The sequence below is a fragment of the Haliaeetus albicilla genome, chromosome 9, assembly GCF_947461875.1.
Source record: "Haliaeetus albicilla chromosome 9, bHalAlb1.1, whole genome shotgun sequence".
Classification (NCBI taxonomy): Eukaryota; Metazoa; Chordata; class Aves; order Accipitriformes; family Accipitridae; genus Haliaeetus; species Haliaeetus albicilla.
In genome coordinates this window covers 24,829,014-24,844,520 of record NC_091491.1, presented here as the reverse complement: position 1 = coordinate 24,844,520, position 15,507 = coordinate 24,829,014, and the positions used below count along the sequence as shown (strand labels likewise).

At 40.1% G+C, this 15,507-nt stretch overlaps 1 long non-coding RNA gene across 1 annotated transcript in view; it reads left to right on the top strand.

Annotated features, from left to right (window-relative positions):
• Positions 1 to 647: 647 nt before the first annotated feature.
• The window catches only part of LOC138686845 (uncharacterized), a 96,325-nt gene continuing 81,465 nt past the window's right edge, over positions 648 to 15,507 (top strand). Inside the window, exon 1 of the long non-coding RNA XR_011326159.1 lies at positions 648 to 759. This is a non-coding gene — a long non-coding RNA (uncharacterized lncRNA). The remainder of the gene's footprint in view (positions 760 to 15,507) is intronic.

Below are 15,507 nucleotides of genomic sequence, written 5' to 3'. Positions count from 1 at the left end.
AGAGGGAAGGATTCTGCCTCTCCTTGGGAAATGGGTGGTGGATTTGGGAACGTCCAGGCAGGATTTCGCCTTTGCTGAGTAATTTTGCAGTGGTGCTGAGGTGAAATTTTATTCACAGATTTCTGTCTTTCAAGTCTACATTTTCTCCTGTAATGTATGCCCACAGTATTTCTTTACAGTTTTTATATTTAAAGGAGTTTCTTTTCCATACTTTTTGAAGTAATCAGTGTTGCGTGGGTCTGGAGTTCTTCTAACATCAACTTCATGCTAGTGTATCACAACTTATTACAGTGGAGTCCAGACTGCTTTTCGCTAGATAATCCATTTGTTTCCTAACAGCAATTTCTTTGCATTAAGCTCCTTCTTTTTACCATATGCCATCCTTATAGTAACTTCTATTTTGCCATTGATATTTTCACATGAATGGAGGCTGGCTTTTCTAGAAGTATTGGTCTATTTGTTAGCTATAATTTAGCTAGGCATTCCTGAAATAGGACTCTTCTATATGTTTTGTTCTTACTCTGTATTAGTAGGAGCTTGCTTCTTCAATATTGTGAAATAAAGTGTCCCATCTCAGAGGCACAAGGGGACATATTTCCTCCTATATTTACACGCCCCAGCTGTCTGTGCTCTACCCTGTGCCTCCAGTCAATCCCTGTCTCGCTCCAGGGTCTTCCAGCCACTACTGACACCTTAGTGCTTTCCCTCCAAGATTCTCAGGGTTTTTCACCTCCTTGTATTGGAAAGCAGCAGCGCCGGGTAGGTTTTGAGCGGATTAGATGCTATTTCATACCCTCCCATGGTTACAGCTTTTGTGGGCTCAGTGATGGCTTCTGGGGCTAAATATTAGGTGTGTTCTCCTTCATGAATAGCTGGTAATAGTAACATTTCTTCCTAGCAGTCCAGAGTAAAGCCATAACAGGCAGTCAGAGGGTCAGGCAGAATTGTCTTTTAGGCCATCATAAACCATTACTCTTATTTTGCTCTAAAAATAATGTTCTGAAACTCAGGCTTGGCTCTTTCCTTTTTGTGTTATGCTATAATAAGCTCTTCAAATACTTCAACAGAAAGTTGTGTTAGACTTGAGCCAAACTACGATCTGGATAGAACACCAATGCAGGTTTACAATTTGTAAATCAAGATAATGGATTTGAAATAGCATGGCGTTGCATTTTTCAAATTTATTCATATTTATAACTCATATCTATTTCAGTATTACTCATGAGTGTTACGGGATTACGGGATATTTCTGTTTGGTTTCTGGCCTGGAAATGTTTTGGGTTGACTTGAAACATTTAATTTGTCATGAAACTAAATATTTCATTCCATCTTCTTATTGCTTTACCCTTTTGAAACTTTTAAGAAAGGTCATTTGAAACAAAAATCCTAGATTTATTTTATTTTGTATTCCTTTTTTACAGTTGGAAAAATTTGCTAAATTGATCTTGTATTTAAAAACTATTTTTTGCAGTATACTATTTGCCAAAATAATCACTCTAGTCCCTCTGGATTAATCCTTTACTTACATTTGTATCTGTGAAAATTTTATGATTGCATTTGCACATGGCAGATTTGCCATATGACCTTTGCAATTAAAAGAAGTGATATACTTTCTTAAAAAAAAAAAAAAAAGGCTTCAATATGCTATTTAACATTGCATCTATTCGGGGACTATTATAGCTACATATTTAATAATAGTCTTCTCTGTGGTAGATGACCGTGACACTCAGAAACCTGACTGTGACATACTGACAAGCTAAACCTGGAGTAGCTTTGTGTCACTTTGGGTAAAATTTGCCCCATAGATAATGAACAACTAGAAGTTGTTTACAATGATGTGCTAATCCCATAGCAGCTGCTATGGACTCTGTGAGCAATCAAAACTTTCTCTTCTTATGAAAGTAGCAACAAAAGAAAGTGATTAAATGTAAACAAAAAGCTCTGATAGGACTGTAGGGCTGATTAACAAAATCTTGATGGCTAGGACATTAGCATGCTGCAGGTTGGCTCCTGGACTAGGATGCAGGTGTCATCTGAAATCCTCACAGCTGGCAATGTTTGCAAGTCCTCCTGGAAGCAGGATGGGCTGAGCAGGAGGCACAATAGCTGCCTCCAGTGTGCTGGGCCTGGCTTTTGTCACATTCATCTTTAGCTTCATGCTAATTTAGGTTCAGGTATCTAATTTCATTTTTTTTAGGATTTCATGTTTATCTGGTAACCCTTGCCAAAGTCATCACACTCATGTTTTCACATTCATGATACATGACATGCATACACATACTTTATAATAAACAGAAAATGTTGGAGGACTGTATTAAGAAGTCTTTTATTTTAAAAATGTATTGAGTTACCATCTATATCAAAAGCAGGTATTGAAGTCTGGTGAGAAAAACACCACCTGATGGCAGCTGCGCAGATTCTGCCTTGAAGGTGGGCGGTTAGATCCAGGTTTTCTTTAGTCAACAGGAGCTTTTCAGTTGCCGCCAGTTAGGAGATAGTGCCCTATAGCTGGCTATGTGGATGGGACAAGCTACATCAAAGAGCTCACTATGTTATAACCTGTCTGCTGGCCCAAGCAATATGAATACCACTGCCCAAGTCAAAGAAACAGGGATGTGGTGTAGAGAGTGAATGGGTGGATTAATGGACAACAGGAAATTCATATTGAGACTGACACATGTGGTAGCATCGGCTCAGTGTTGGTTGCACCTGGCTGATAATGTGCATAGCTAAACCAGATTGTACTACTCAGCTTACACAGCCTCATTACTTGTGCCAGGATTTGTTATTGAGGTTTAGCCCCGTGTCTGTCATATTGCACCTGCCACTCCTAGGAATGTGCACACTGGAACTGAGTTGTTTTTTGTTTTGTTTTGTTGTTTTGGTTTTTTTTTGAAGTGTATGGAAAATATTTGTTTAGATGATGCCAAGTGCTTCCATCTTTACCATAGATCCAATCATATGCAAACAGATACAGATGCATACACTTGCACACACATCTGTTTGCATAATACAGGCCGCAGAAAATATATTTTTTTTATCAATGAAAGTGTTTACTTGCTGCTTTTTCACAGCTGGGAGATTTGAAAAAGGAATATGGAGTACCTGTGAAAACAGACACTGGCTAAGAACTCTGTGTTTTAACTGAAGCTGAAAATACTTCTGTGCTAATGTATGTTACCCATTATATAGGGTTATAAAGATGAACCTGAGTTCTTTGCAACGACTGATTAAAAGTAATAGCTTCAAAATTATTTAAATGCTTTTACTACAGTCTAAAAAGAAAGCTTTGTTTCACAAAGACAAATAGGGGATCTTACACCATTTATTGAACTTGTGTTTCTTAACAAATTGCCTTTTGATTTTTTTCAAGGATTCATGGCTAAAGCCGTGAACTCCTTGGTGTGTATGGAGCCTGCGCCTAACACAGCAGGCTCCCTGTCCACAGGGGAGTTACTGCATGTTGGCACATCGTTGTTGTGGCATCTCTATCAGGACTGCACAATCGTCTCCATTGATAAAGTGGCCTGGCATGAGTGGTAACACAATGTGAGCCACTGTCTCTGTAGACATTTCCTCACTTGTATTAATATTTTAGCAATAAAATGTTAGATATTTAAAAGTAGGAACTATGTTCACCAGAGATTTCCAATAGTGCCTGAGCATTTCCTCATACAGGTAAAAATGTATCATTGATAAGATTTAGCAGGTTCCTTCTAGGGCTGAACTTCCTCACAGGCAGGGAATTCAATACTGTTTCCTTCCAAGGGGTGGAAGAATGATAAGCTGGAGCTTCTGGGGTCTCCTCCATCATAATCTTAAATAAAATCAGAGGGAGCCTTGTGGCAGTGGGTCCACAGGGCCCCATTCCCCAGGCACCAGCAAGCAGGGCAGCATGGCTGCTAGCCACAGGGCATGAGAGCAGCCTCTTGTCCCTTCCCTGGGTCAGAAATGGAGCTGCCTCCATCCATGCCTGAGACACCAGTGGTATAAGCCAGGTACAAAAGCTCAAGACGAGAGCACAGACAACTAAAGGCAGAGAATTAAAGACACAGTAGTTACTTCTGGTCTAGATGAGCTTTTCTTTTTCAAAGGCTTTTTCTAGCATGTATTTTTATGTACCTTTTTTCTACAAGGTGGCTTTTTTTAGCTTGAAAGTTATGCTTGTTTTTCATGGTATTTTAAAATAGCTCTAATTTCTTTGGAATCTGACTGCTACGTAATTAAGTTACCACTGGTACAGCATCACTTTGGTTTTGAAAAGGTGTTACGTGTAAATACATTGTACCATGGCTGCTACCAGAAGGGCTTCCCTGCATTTTTATAAGGTAGTCAGAATTATGTTTGTTCTGGTGGTATTATCTTATGGTTCATATATATGTTCATGTTCACATATAAGTATATATATTTGTGTATATATGTATATTCATAAATACATACGAACACATACTTATGAACACAAATATATATGTGTATATTGATTTTTGAATGACACTCTTGGGGATGTGGAGAAGTGTATCTAGAAAGGAAATATGGACATTTCAGTTTCAGGTGTGAAGACAGGAAGATCCTCTAAGTTCCAAACTAGGAACTGATTTGTGCAAAAGAAGATACAGATTTTTATACAGACTGGCAGACATGGGGATCAAGATGTTCTCAGTGCTTTTATCGTTTCACCAAACCTTATCATTATTTTGCATCAAATGCAAAGAGATAGCTTTTTGAAAAACAATTCCAATGTAAGATAGTTTTCCACTTAAATGTTCCTGTAAGAATCTGTATGATTAGTTTGTACATGTTTCTGAACTGGATTAAGCCTTTTGAGGTTTAACAAGCTAAACATCAAGGAGCAACAAGAGATGCATAGCCATGCTCTGCAGTATGTGATAGTGTTCCTTGTTTGTATAAGAGGTTTCTGTATCAAATAACAGGATTAGAAAGATCTTGTATACCATCAGTTGTTCAGGATCATAGAGTTAATTGATTCTGAGACATTTATCATGAAACTCAGTGGGAATAAGGCTGAACCTGATGAGAAGCCTGATGAGCAACATTTTGAAATCTGCACAGCTAATTTGAAAGGTATGAGTCTAACCAAGTAATCTGATTTTCAGAGGTAAGCAGCAGTGTCAGTTCACAGTAAATGTAATGGGATCTCCACATGAATTGGTGCTTTAAAAATCTTTTACTTCAGTGACTAAACATAGATGCAGGTGTTTAACAACAGCAGCCCTGAAGTTTGAAAATGATGATGTGCAGTGGATATCGGTTTGGGATTTATGTGTTTTTGCTGTCTGATGACACTGGTTTATGAGAAAAATGTTTGATAATCCCAGGATTATCAAGATCTCTTAGTAATAGAGATAATCATTCTTTCTGAGATTTTAATGCTTCTAATATTCTTTAGATATTTTCCATTTTGCTTGCCTACAACTGCTTCAGCCCAGCTCAGGAATCCTGAGTTTCCTTTCTCCACTGTGATCCATTTTCACTGTATGGGCTGTTTCAGTGCATGTGCCTCTGTCCATCTTCACTTAAAACCTGCTGGCCTGAGCACCGTGCTGTTAGGTAGCAAATGTGGATTTCTCCCTCCTTGGCTGAATTCAAGTCAATGACAGAAAAAAGGTTCTGAATAAAGGAGGCACGACTTCTTCCAGTGGCAGAAAATTGTGTTTAAATAGGGCCACTTTTTCCTTATAAATTATCTGAAAGGACTGATGCTAGCACCCACGGGCAAATCTTCAATCTGTGGATCGTGGTAACGGGGAAATGATTCCTTTATAGTCTAGAGTCAGGTGCGTCAGCTTTTGCAAGGAGCAGTCGTATCCTAATCAGTGCGTGGGATTTTTTTTGTCACCTTCTGTTGTGGCATCTCACTTTTTACATGCACAATTTAACGATTGCACGCGCTTCATGCAGCAATCTGGATTGAATTTTGGACTAGGGCCTGAAAGGTAATGGGTGATAACTGACATGGAGACATTGATTTCTATTATCAGTTCTAGCCCTTCAGATGCACCTTGACACATCATTATAGCTGCATGGCAGTCTAACAGACTTACATCTCTGATGTAAAATTTTAGGGATTTTATTAATGCTCAGCTATTTGCACCCATGGTACATAACTCCGTGGAAGTAAAATCATAGCTACAACTTTATAGCCTAGTTTGACATCCCCTTGAAATACTGACTCTGAAGCTGTAATTGATAACCTAACCTTCTTACACTTAAAGAGAGTTTTTTGGTTTTTTTTTTAGAGACTCTTTGGAATAATGAATCTCTACAGACATGTAGCCTAGGGCAGTAGGTGCTCATTGGAATAATCCAATTGAGAAAAAGGAAAAGTCTAAGCACACATGGTGAACACATCACGCGTTAGTCTGGCGTAGGAGTTCTGGCACATGCCTTGTACTACAGTGCCCTGGCTTGAGACAGGCAGTTGAGCCCATGTCAGAGAAGCTGCCAACTGATAAAGAAATGGCTAATGTGAGGACCAGTTGCATCTCAGATCCAAATTTGTGAGGCAAGCATTCATATTGAGTTTGCTTGGAATCAAATGCTTTTGCAGCAGGTTTAGTCGACTCATGCACCCCAAATATCCATTTGGCTACAGCAGTCTCCATCCACATGGTTCAGAGAGCCCAGAAACAGAAGTTATTGATATGCAGTTTATACTGCTCAGTAAGCCTAATTAGCTGAGGCTGTCTGAAGTGTATTTGCCAAGAGAAGAGGGGGAAAAATGTTTGTTGGTCTTGGTGCTTTCAAGGTCTGTTGTTAGAAATGTAATCATTAGGAAATAATGTAAATGGCAACTTAATCTCATTGCATTGTTGAAACTCTGAGGTTTTTTTCAAGTTTATTTGGAATCGGAAGATCTAGTGCTGGCACTTCTCCTCACAATCATCAGTCCTTTATTCTGTTAGTGATGCCCAGTTAAAATACATGATAGAATCTTGAGGACAATAATACCTTCTAGTCTACAAAGTTTTTCTCTATGAAAATGGACCTAATGGAATAGAGGTCCATGTGGTCTCAAAGCCAAGGTTCTTTATTCTTCTTTACATTCTATTCTTAGTTGTTGCATTACCTTACTGTTGTGGTTTAATCCCAGCCAGCAACTAAGCACCACACAGCTGCTCACTCACTCCCCCACCCACCCAGTGGAATGGGGGAGAGAATCAGAAAAAAAAAGTAAAACTTGTGGGTTGAGATAAGAACAGTTTAATAGAACAGAGAGGAAGAAAATAATAATGATAATAACAATAATAAAATGACAACAATAATAATAAAAGGATTGGAATATACAAGTGATGCACAGTGCAATTGCTCACCACCTGCTGACAGATGCTCAGTTAGTTCCTGAGCAGTGATCCCCCCAGCCGCACTCCCCCCAGTTTATGTACTGGGCATGACATCACATGGTATGGAATATCCCTTTGGCCAGTTTGGGTCAGCTGTCCTGGCTGTGTCCCCTCCCAGCTTCTTGGGCCCCTCCAGCCTTCTTGCTGGCTGGGCATGAGAAGCTGAAACATCCTTGACTTAGTATAACCACTACTTAGCCACAACTAAAAACATCGGTGTGTTATCAACATACTTCTCATATTGAACCCAAAACATAGCACTATGCCAGCTACTAGGAAGACAATTAACTCTATCCCAGCTGAAACCAGGATACTTACTAAACTGCTGTGACATCTAGCTACAAAACTAGGGAAGGAAGAAGACCGAGACAAAATCAGCGAAATCATTAAAGATAACAGAAGTCAGAATTATTAAGGGTAAACTCCTTTTTACTATATTTACTGATGTATTGTACCTCCAAGGGACCTCAGGCACTGGAAATAGTCAATCCAAATCCAGCCACAAACTTAAGCACTTGGATTTGTAATATCTATGTTGTAAGTAAAACTTGAGAGTCCATTACTTTTAGAAGACATATTTTGGTCACATCTACAAAGAAAAATTGGTTCATATGCTGAAAACTTGTTATGTAAAAGTTCTAAGTGTAGTCCAGCAGGACAGGAAAGAAAGCCTGTGCAGAATCCCCAACTCTGTTAACAGTATCCCAAGAAAAACAAATTGCTCGTCCTGTTCAGGGCTCTTTGTGGCACCTGATACTGAAAAAAAAAATAAAATTAAACAAATCTCTCTCCATGGTTAAATATATTGTAAATCGCAGTTGAAAGAAAACATCATATCTCTTCCTTCTGAACACAAAACCAAGGTGACCAAGATGAAGTAACTAATGCAGTTCCAAACATTTTATTTATTCAGTCAGAAATATTTTTAAAACCACTCATTTTTATTTGTTCCAAGGTCATCTGTTTCAGAAATGCTCTTCATGGGGTCACATCCATGCATAGGTCATGCAAATGAGACCAGATGCAAAACTTTAGTAAGACATGATTAATTTAAAACATTTTATGGTGTATAAGCTGCTACTTAGCAAGATTTTTTTTAGCTTTCAGAACTTTCTCAAGTTCATATTCATAGGAATAATCTGTAGTCTTGTTGACATGACCACCAGGAAATATCTTTATGGCGCTAATGGAAGGTGAAGTATGCTGAATAGAAAATTCATCCTACAAAAATGTGATTTTCTGGTTTAAGAAAGACTGCTATTACAAAAGCCCTGAATTTACACTCCAGTACTCTTATCAGATTGTGATTGCAGTCACTGTGTATGTCACTGAAAGCTGAAGTGATGGGGTCTGGAGAGTAATGTTAACATGATTCAGAGGAAATTAATCAACATTAGTCAGCACTTGTCTGTCATGTACGTGGGGTCATGGTCTGTTCTAAACTAACTTATTTTCTTCCTATTCAGTGATGCAGGAAGGAAGATTTAAAACCAGCAGTAGGGTAGTAATAGTGTGACAGGAAGAAAAAGGTCACTGGGAACAATACGAAAGCTGATTAATAGGATCATCCTTATAGGTGAATTAGAATTCTGCAAATGACTTTTTTATTTCTCATTCTTTCCCTATTGCAAAGTAGTTTTATTCTGGAACAATGCATCTGAACAGGTGCACCTGAAAAATAAGTCTTAAAGGCTACAAGATTTTTTTTTCTATTGAATTTCCTTTGTATTTTTCTTTGAGCTTTATTGTGCACTAAGCCAAAGAGAGTTCCAAGCTGTGTATAGATTTTGAAGAAGAAACCACCAGTGTACCCCCTGCCAAACCCCCAACCAACCAACCAAAAAAAAGCAACCCAAACCCCTCATGGCCAGCGGCCAGCAATGTGTGGGGATCCAATACAATAAAAACTGTTCCTGCTGTTCACAGGCAATGAAAAATGAGTCTCATTATTAAGCAACAGCATTTCCTAAATCATGCTTTTCATGATATGCTTGATCTCAATTATCTAAGCTTTGAGACTCTAAAGTTTTGTCATAGTCAGTATGTCTGGGGGATAATGTAATGCTAATAAAGTAAATGGATATAAGCCATGAACCTGTGATGCAGTGCTGTTGCAAATAAGGTCTTTGGAAGGTTCTGAAGGTGGGATTTCTCTTTGCTACCTTTAACCATCTAAAAGCTGGTGATCCGGGTTTCTTCTACACAAAGTTGAAACAGAAAAGCACATACGAGGAGGTGTTTCTGCATTAAAGTTGCCTTCTTGAGGGGTAAGTCCACTGGTTTCAGAGGTAAAGCTCAGATGCAAACATACTCCCTGGGGCTAGGCAATGGGAAAACGTTCAGCTTCCTGCTCTGATACCCAATCTCTCCTGTCAGTGCAGAGCCAGAGGTGCTTTCTAATGCTTTCTGGTGAACCTGCAACCTTGCCAGCACTTCCTATCAGTTTACTATGTATTATTCAACTACAACTTTTGATTTGAAGTCCTTCACGTATGTCCTGGGAGAATGTGTTGTGAACATGACTCTACCTGTAAACTGGAGGATTAAAAGCATAGAGCGCCTCTTTGATATTTTAGTACTCTATTGCTGATTCCTCTAAGGAAGTGAAGTAGGCACCAGTGAACAGTACTGTGAATTTGATAAAGTTTTTCTGTTTGTGACTGATCTGTAAGGCTGTGGTTAGTTTGTTCCTTATTTAACAAGTCTGTTCTGCAGACATATTGCAGTGTATTAGTTGCCTATGAGCTACTTTCTTGAGCTGTTCATTTAAGTTTTCAGTTAGATCTCTTTTCATGCTGTGTTTGATTAGTCACCTTTGTTGTGCCCTCCTTTTTTCTTCTCCTTGACTGCTACCTCCCAAACAGGCTAAGGACTTGCCAGATTCCTATAGGCAGATACACAGTTTCCATGGCAGGTACATAGCTATATGTAAGCACAAATTTATATGTTCAAATAGGGTTTTCAAGCCTTCTGTTTATTTTTTGTGGGCAAATTGTACTCTTAAGTGCAAAGCGAACATAAGGGCCAATACCACTTAGGCTACGGTATTGTTTTGTCCAAATACTATTCAGTAATTGCCAGGGTATAAATCAAGTTTGGTCACATCCACCCTATAGTTTTTTTCAGTAATGTTGTACAAGGAAGTGCAAATACAAAGTTCCATTAAAATGCAAAGTTTGAGTAAGGATGAATTTTATTTAAGTAATGTTGAAATTACTAAAACCAGACCCTTGTAGAAAAGGTAAAGGAATAAACGTAGATCCTTCATGCCGTAATTCCACATTCTGACTTTCTTAAGCTGAAGTTTGGCTCTGACATGTCTTCTCAATCCTGTTCACTTGCTCACTTTGGATGAGGTATATTAGGCCTAGCAATTTGCATGGTGTCTTGAGGTTCCTGTCATTGTGAAAGTCCTCTCCTACAGTATAAATATTCACAATATATGACAACTGCTATCTGCCACTGTGAAGAGCTGAAATGCCTATGGTCTGAGGTTTCAAAAAGAGTTTAACTTTTTACTTCTTTCTTGGTGGTAATAAATTAATTAGCCTTAAAAGCACAAATCAAATGATTGGATTTGTTTAGGTAATTTTTAGTTATTTAAATAACTGATCAAACCCAGTACACGCGAAGGATGCGTTACGTCAATATACAGAGAGGTCTGTATTCATTAGGAGGTGGCACTTCTGCTGTCAAAATAGTGAACTAGTTTCTGAAAAATTAAACAAGGACAATATTAATTGTAGGAAGAAAAGATGAACACACAATGAGACAGCACCTCTCTTTAAATGGTGTAAAGAAGGGGTTGGGGAAATTAAATCCATATTCCATGAATTGAGCTTACAGCAGGCCTGCTGCATTGCTGCTCAGCTGCTTACTGGAGCTAGGAATTGATGCTGGAGCTGGAACCAGCATCAGAACATCAGCACAACTTATCCAGAGCCAGTCCACATCTTGTTCATGTCTTGTGAGCTGACCAAACAGGCAGTGTACAGAGAATGCAGCTGCCATGATTGGGTTGGTTCGTTATGTAGCTTTTCTGCATGGGCTGTCTCTGTCTGCCCTTGGAGTAAATCTGCCCCCAAATGAATTAATTCTGAATTTAGACATAGAAAAATGGGAGTCCTAGTCAACATTGACATAGTGTCCTGGTTTCAGCTGGGATAGAGTTAATTGTCTTTCTAGTAGCTGGTACAGTGCTATGTTTTGAGTTCAGTATGCAAAGAATGTTGTTAACACTGATGTTTTCAGTTGTTGCTCAGTAGTGTTTAGACTATAGTCAAGGGTTTTTCAGCTTCTCATGCCCAGCCAGCGAGAAAGCTGGAGGGGCACAAGAAGTTGGGAGGGGACACAGCCAGGGCAGCTGACCCAAACTGGCCAAAGGGGTATTCCATACCATTTGACATCATGCCCAGTATATAAACTGGGAGGGAATGGGGGTGGGGGAATCACCGCTCAGGGACTAACTGGGTGTCACTTGACAGGTGGTGAGCAATTGCACTGTGCATCATTTGTACATTCCAATCCTTTTATTATTACTGTTGTCATTTTATTAGTGTTATCATTATCATTATTAGTTTCTTCTTTTCTGTTCTATTAAACTGTTCTTATGTCAACCCAAGAGTTTTGCTTCTTTTCCCGATTTTCTCCCCCATCCCACTGGGTGTGTGGGGGAGTGAGTGAGTGGCTGCATGGTGCTTAGTTGCTGGCTGGGGTTATACCATGACACATAGACACCACAGTGCCAGAAAACAAAGCATAAAGACACCTAGTGAAATATTTTGTGGAAAGACATTGTTTTCTTTTGCAAGTTCAGTTTCCTCTCCCTGTCTTCTATGATTTTTCACAATTAATAATTTTAATTTTGAGTTTTGCAAAATTTCCAGGTTTCACTTTCCACAGTTCAATGGAAAATTCTTATTTGAAATGCTTATTAGAAGAACGTGGTTCCATGTCAAGGTATGAATTTAAGGTATTCATTATCTTCAGTGCTATCTACTTCCTTGAAACAAGAGAAAAAATCATCACTGCTGCTTACCAGAAACAAGGAACTACTTAGCCTAAAAAGCAGCACTGGTACAGGTACAAGTATATGGATTGATCATGAATACATTTAGGCTGCAAATAAGAAAAAATATTTCTATGCAATCTTGAGCACTTTTCTGGCAAGAGTTATGGGGGCAGAAAATGTGATTGCCCATAAAAGATGAATTTCTTTTTTTATGAGAAGAATCTTAAGATGTGGTGACTGCAATAGAAGATAACTGGAGATGTTGACCCTGGGAAGGTTTGTAGCTCATCTTTGGGGAACAGGCATGCCTAAAACCAAAAAATGTCTCTCTCATGTTATGTCAAATACACACACCCGTCTACCACTGTCCCTGTTTTCCCCACACGCCTGCCTGACACTGGAGTGAGCTCTGTGACAGTCTAGGTACTGTGTCACAGCAAAGTGCACCATATGTTACCCATTGAAAAATTATCCTAGCTTCCTATAAAATATACATAGCAATTAACTGCTGCTACCTTGATTTCCACTGGGAGTTCTGTATAAACATTGTATGCCCACAAGGCAGTAGTAACTTATGCTCTGTAGTTTGCAGGCCTTACGGATGCACCTGCACACAATTCATCTGTGTTAGGTGCACTGGGTGGAGTTTAGGTTTGCATGATAAGTCTATGCATACAGAAATAAACGTTTCCATGAACTGTGATGCTAGATTTTGCTACCTCTTCCATAGAATCATTTAGGTTGGAAAAGACCTTTAAGATCGTCAAGTCCAACCGTCAACCATGTCCACTAAACCATGTCCTGAAGTGCCTTGTCTACGCGCTTGTTGAATACCTCCAGGGATGGTGACTCAACCACTTCCCTGGGCAGCCTGTTCCAATGCCTGAGAAACCCTTTCAGTAAAGAAATTTTTCCTAATATCCAATCTAAACCTCCCCTGCTGCAACTCGAGGCCATTTCCTCTCATCCTATCACTAGTTACTTGATAGAAGAGACCAGCACCCACCTCACTACAATCTTCCATCTGTGGTGGCCAACGTGCACAATGGCCCTCGATATGACACAGTTTCTCAAATATGTAGTTATAAGCTGACTAATGAGATCTCAAAGTTGTAACCAGCTTTGCAGGAAATAGGTGAGTGTTGTAAAACTCAATATGAATTTTATTTTGCCAATGTACTGGGGAGGAGATTCTCAGGTCTAACTGTGATGCTAAGGAAGGCATGCGGAGAAGGCCTTTGGAAAGTAGGAAGAATCATAGAATCATTTAGGTTGGAAAAGACCTTCAAGATCATTGAGTCCAACCATCATCCATGCCCACTAAACCATGTTATGAAGTACCCCGTCTATGTGCTTTTTGAATACCTCCAGGGATGGTGACTCAACCACTTCCCTGGGCAGCCTGTTCCAATGCCTGACAACCCTCTAAGTAAAGAAATTTGTCCTCATATCTAACCTAAATCTCCCCTGCCGCAACTTGAGACCATTTCCTCTCATCCTATCACTAGTTACTTGATAGAAGAGACCAGCACCCACCTCACTACAACCTTCTTTCAGGTAGTTATAGAGAGCGATAAGGTCTCCCCTCAGCCTCCTCTTCTCCAGACTAAACAGCCCCAGCTCCCTCAGCCGCTCCTCATAAGACTTGTGCTCCAGGCCCCTCACCAGCTTTGTTGCCCTTCTCTGGACACGCTCCAGCACCTCCATGTCTTTCCTGTAGTGAGGGGCCCAAAACTGAACACAGTACTCGAGGTGCGGCCTCACCAGTGCCCAGTACAGGAGAACAATCACCTCCCTGCTGCTGCTGGCCACACTATTTCTGATACAGGCCAGGATGCTGTTGGCCTTCTTGGCCACCTGGGCACACTGCTGGCTCATATTCAACTGGCTGTCAACCAGCACCCCCAGGTCTTTCTCTGCCAGGCAGCTTTCCAGCCATTCTTCCCCAAGCCTGTAGAAGAAGCATTCTGAAAATTGGCCTTTTGAACAGGAAGGTGCAATAGGGACTAGATACCCTGAATTGTTTTTGGTTTTTTGAGTCCTGGTCTCCATGGCAAAGCAGCAGCACAGCTAAGCTCTTCTGAGATAACTGGGCGTACTGGTTGTTGCTGGATAGATTTAATTTTCTTCATAGTAGCTAGTATGGGACTATGCTTTGGATTTGTGCTGAAAACAGCATTGATAACACAGGGTTATTTTCGTTATTGCTGAGCAGTGCTCACACAGAGCCGAGGCCTTTTCTACTTCTCACCCCACCCCACCAGCGAGCAGGCTGGGGGTGGACAAGAAGTCAGGAGGGGACACAGCCAACAGTTGGAACCCAACTGACCAAAGGGATAGTCCAGACCATATGATGTCGTGCTCAGCATGTACAGCTGGGGAAAGAAGGAGGAAGATGGGGGATGTTTGGAGCGATGGCATTTGTCTTCTCAAGTAACAGTTACGTGTGCTGGAGCCCTGCTTTCCTGGAGATGGCTGAACACCTGCCTGCCCATGGGAAGTGGTGAATGAATTCCTTGGTTTGTTTTGCTTGTGTGTGCGGATTATGCTTTACCTGTTAAACTGTCTTTATCTCAACCCATGAGTTTTTCACTTTTACCCTTCTGATTCTCTCCCCCATCCCACTGTGAGGGGACTGAGCGAGCGGCTGCGTGGTGCTTAGTTGCCAGCGTAGGGCAATTTCCCACGATGCTGGTAAATCTCTGAGTGTTCCAAATAAATTCCCAGCTAACAGCTTGTTCCATGACACTCATTCCAGAGAAGACTGGAAAGTTGCACATCAGGCTAGAAAGAACATGGTGAGTGAGTAACAAACCTGTAGGTGTATATATAGGAGTTTGAGAGATAAATATATATATATATATATATATGTTTTGATATATATATTTGGAATTGGGAATAGACCTGTAACGTATATAGAAGCAGAAGGAGGACAGCCCCTGCCTGTTTTCTGAACTTAACTGTGGAATCATCCCCTAGATTCAGAACCTGAATTTTATTTTTTAAGATCAGTTTTCAATTCATCAGAACATCTCCATCTAGCCTATTCTTATGACACCTGATATCTCAGTGTAAAGTCAGAGCGTGCAAGGTAGTTGTGCGTTTGGTCAGCTGGTAATACTGTATATGTCAAAT